Source organism: Schistocerca cancellata, chromosome 8 (genome assembly GCF_023864275.1).
Source record: "Schistocerca cancellata isolate TAMUIC-IGC-003103 chromosome 8, iqSchCanc2.1, whole genome shotgun sequence".
Taxonomy (NCBI): domain Eukaryota; kingdom Metazoa; phylum Arthropoda; class Insecta; order Orthoptera; family Acrididae; genus Schistocerca; species Schistocerca cancellata.
The window spans coordinates 116382239-116386734 of record NC_064633.1 but is presented as its reverse complement, the minus strand read 5'-3'; the positions used below and the strand labels follow the sequence as shown (position 1 = coordinate 116386734).

Sequence of the window (4496 nt, the reverse complement as noted above, 5' to 3'; positions counted from 1 at the left end):
TAAGCCAGTGAGTCGTATTCCACATGCAGGTAGTAAGTGAACAGCTAGTTCACAAACGCCTCCTAGGTTAATGAGATGCAGCTGGGTCAGCCCACTTAATCATATTAGAATTATAAACAATTCATTGATCTGAAACTTCCTGGCAGATTAAAACTGTGTGCCGGACCGAGACTCGAACTCGGGACCATTGCCGTTCGCGGGCAAGTGCTCTACCATCTGAGCTATCCAAGCACGACTCACGCCCCCTCCTCACAGCTCTAATTCCGCCAGTACCTCGTCTCCTACCTTCCAAACTTCACAGAAGCTCTCCTGCGGACCTGGAATTAGGGCTGTGAGGACGGAGCGTGAGTCGTGCTTGGGTGGCTCAGTTGGTAGAGCACTTGCCCGCGAAAAGCAAAGGTCCCGAGTTCGAGTCTCGGTCCGGGTCACAGTTTTAATCTGCTAAGAAGTTTCATATCAGCGCACACTCCGCTGTAGAGTGACAATTTCATTCTAATTCACTGATCATACACCCAGCTAATGGGTGAGTAGAAGGAACTCTCTTTAAGGCACATATGGTTCATAAGGCTCTGAGCACTATGGGACTTAACATCTATGGTCATCAGTCCCCCAGAACTTAGAACTACTTAAACCTAACTAACCTAAGGACAGCACACAACACCCAGCCATCACGAGGCAGAGAAAATCCCTGACCCCGCCGGGAATCGAACCCGGGAACCCGGGCGTGGGAAGCGAGAACGCTACCGCACGACCACGAGATGCAGGCTGAAATATGAGTCACGGCCTTAATCTGTTTGCATTGCTGTTGATACGGAGTTCTTTCATTAGGTAAAGTGCTCTTGAGGCAATGGGCAAATAGTTATATCTAACTTCAAGACTGGAAATGATTCAAACTGTTGGTTTGTTAAGTTGGTATGAGAGGGAGCAATCATCTATTGGCTTAATTCACACACGGGATAAATTAAAACGTTAAAATTAAATGGGTTTGTGGTGTTTAATGTCAACGGATGCTTCTAATACTTCTAACTACTTTTCATTACAAACTTTCTGTCTTTCGTCTCCCTCCCTCCCTCTCTCTCTCTCTCTCTCTCTCTTTCCCTCCCTCCCTCCCTGTCTCTCTCTCTCTCTCTCTCTCTCTCTCCGCGCGCGCGCGCGCGCGCGTGTGTGTGTGTGTGTGTGTGTGTGTGTGTGTGTGTATGTGCGCGCGCGTGTGTGGAGGTATGTTGCCGTTAGGCATAGAGGTATGATAATTAAGCCTTGTGACTTCTTCTCCATGCCTGGTGCTAATAGGTTTATGTTACAGGTATCATAAGTTATTCTGAGCAGAAGGGCCAAGAGGCGGACTACTGTAAAGAGGAAAGCCAGTAAGCGCACTGGAGAACCTACGATTTGCAAAACTAATACCAATATTGTGGCGCATAACTCTCCTTGCTCCCACAAGTCAAGTGCTGTTGTTTATACAGTTACTAGGACATACATACAGCCGGCCGTAGTGGCCGTGCGGTTCTAGGCGCTACAGTCTGGAACCGGGCGACCTCTACGGTCGCAGGTTCGAATCCTGCCTCGGGCATGGATGTGTGTGATGTCCTTAGGTTAGTTAGGTTTAATTAGTTCTAAGTTCTAGGCGACTGATGACCTCAGAAGTGAAGTCGCATAGTGCTCACAGCCATTTGAACCATTTTTGAACATACACACACACACACACACACACACACACACACACAGACACGCACACACGCACGCACGCACGCGCCCAGACATCCGTTTTTATAATATCTATGGGATTCTCCGTGTATATTATTTTAATTTGTACCAAGGTGTTTCCAGTACGGTTTAATAAACCGAAACGTAATTGAAACAACGCGAATAGTTGGTAAGAGTACCGTATACCAGTACCACAATATAGACTGCCGCAAGCTTGCGTTTGTTTGGAATATCTGCCTCTTTACTTTATTGATCCGTTCCGAAGACTGTAAAATGTCTTGGATACAGCTGACGTCTCGAGTTTTGACAAAGGCCGTACGAATCTGTAAAATATTCCACCTTGCAGCCGCAAACCCGTTCACAGACATCCACCGAGGTACGTAGAAGCACAAGAGTGACGGTACAACTAGTTCCACCTCGTTTACCGGAAGCTACTCGGAATTTTCGAGGGGTGAATATATCATGGCGTCCCCGTTTGGAAGCTCCGCAATTAATTTCGAAACAACACGCGACGTCTGGAAGTCGGTGAGGTTGGCTGGTTGGGGCCGGGGGGGGGGGGGGGAAGGGGGCGCGGACTGAGTCCGGAGGGCAAGACGCACGAGTTTGTTTCGGCTGGTCTGGTCCGCGCTGCGCCACGCCGGTTACAAAGTCAATTTGTCCGTCTCACGCGACGGCCAGCGGGCAGGACGCGTCCGCCGCTCTGGCGTTGTGGCGTTGCGGCGCGCCAGGGAGAAAGTTCACGGCGGCGCCAGTAAATATAAATTATAAAGGCTTAATCACGCGGCGGTAATGTACAAAGTTGGAATGGCCTCTGGAACTGTGTCGGGCGGCAGTGCGACCGCGGACGGCACATATTTTTCTTTCTTTTTTTACCGTGGCTCCTTCGTCCACGTAAAGGGGAGCAAGGTAAAAAAGGGAGGAAGCATATACAAGGTGAGAGGAGGCAAGAAGAAGCGAGATTTTCAATCTTGCGTTTGTACAAAATATTTGTAGATATTAAAATGTTTTGTAAGGTGTAGAGCGTCAGGTTTTTGTCTTGGTGGGGTACAGAAACAAATTGTGTCAGCTAGTGTCAAGACAGAGCAACTTCTTCAGTTGGTGCATGTAGAAAGAGAATGTTGTTACTTGGCAAGACAACCAAGCCTCTCTGAGGAAGCCGAAAGGCACGCGTTTAAGTTCACGCAGGCTGGCGTGAGGTCTGGAACAGGTAAAGTAATTATACTAGCAAAAAAGGTACGTAGCTTCTGTAATACTTAACTTTAATCCATAATTGGTGAACATCGGTCTGACGGTACATGCATCACAAGATAAATAGCAAATGATAATGGCGCCTTGCCAGGTCGTAGTAAATGACGTACCTGAAGGCTATGCTAACTATCGTCTCGGCAAATGAGAGCGTAATTTGTCAGTGAACCATCGCTAGCAAAGTCGGCCGTACAACTGGGGCGAGTGCTAGGAAGTCTCTCTAGACCTGCCGTGTGGCGGCGCTCCGTCTGCAATCACTGAAAGTGGCGACACGCGGGTCCGACGTATACTAGCGGACCGCGGCCGATTTAAAGGCTACCACCTAGCAAGTGTGGTGTCTGGCGGTGACACCACAGAGAAAATCTTAAGCCAATGAATGGAAAGCTTTAAAATCAATGGCTATAAATCCAAAAATACGAAATCTGTTCAAAAATTTCGGAATATTCGTAATTTCGCGCCAACGGTTGTAACTAACCTGTTTCTACGGGTTATTACGTTAAGAGTGGGAATGGAAATGCTTATTGATTGTGAAATTAACGTGAGAAGATTAGGGTCGCCACCGACTCTAACCATACAACTAATCAAAGGTTTGGCTGAGTCGGAAAATAAATTAATTTGATCACAGACCAAAAACTCATAAAAATACGTACGTCGTGATATCGCTCATAGGGGATGCGATGTAATTAATAGTATTTCCTGTGCACTGTCCACGCGAATCAACCATTTAAAATAAAATAGTACATGCATGAACACAAACTTTAATGTTCAACCACGTGGTCGGTTCCCCACGGGCGAAAGATACATAAAAAAAGGCAAATTTACGAGAAGGCAAAGCTATTAATATTTAGAAAATTGAAAGCTTATACAGGCACAGCTGAAGGCAGACAGACATTCATACAGAAGCGAGTGCTCACTTCTTATCGACACCTCTGTGTGGCGCCCTTCCGGTGGATCCAAGTCTGCTATAGAAATTTACTAAAAGAAAAATCTGCCAAAGTTTTGCATTCCTTGCTGCGACAAAGCAAAGCAATCTTTCAGAGTTGAAAAGCGAGACCAAAAGCTAACAGCTCTTCTATCGCCAAGTAACAACGCGCCACGCGGTCAGTCTAACTCACCCTTCTTCGACTGGAGCACAGCTGTGGACGCTTCCCGTACCGGCGGCAGACTGCCTTCCTTTTACTTCTCCAGCCTCTTCCACGCTCCGCGCGGCCCGGAAAACCCAAAGATGCCATTTCCGCCACCAACCCAACGCAGGTGGATTTCTCACAAGTAGCGAAAACCTCTTTGCCTACTTGACCACTACAAGAGTTGGCTATTCTTTACAACTGATGCTGAATCTGTATGACTACCGCAGACTTTCTGCAGCAGACTAGGCCACCGTCTAGCAACGTGACACACAACCACATTCATTCAGTCGCACCATTATGAGAGTTATGAGGAAAGAGAAACAATGAAAAGAAGGAGAAATGCTAGTAAAAATGGGCTACCGGACTAATGAAAAGTGGCTACCGGACCCTTTCACGGTGTGTTCAAGCGAAATGTGGTTG

The 4496-nt window shown here is 47.2% G+C and overlaps 1 non-coding gene across 1 annotated transcript; it reads left to right on the top strand.

The window, feature by feature from the left end:
* Nucleotides 1–353: 353 nt before the first annotated feature.
* On the top strand, nt 354–428 carry Trnar-gcg (transfer RNA arginine (anticodon GCG)). The gene has a single exon. It is a non-coding gene; the product is annotated as a tRNA-Arg (tRNA).
* The last annotated feature ends 4068 nt before the right edge of the window (nt 429–4496 follow it).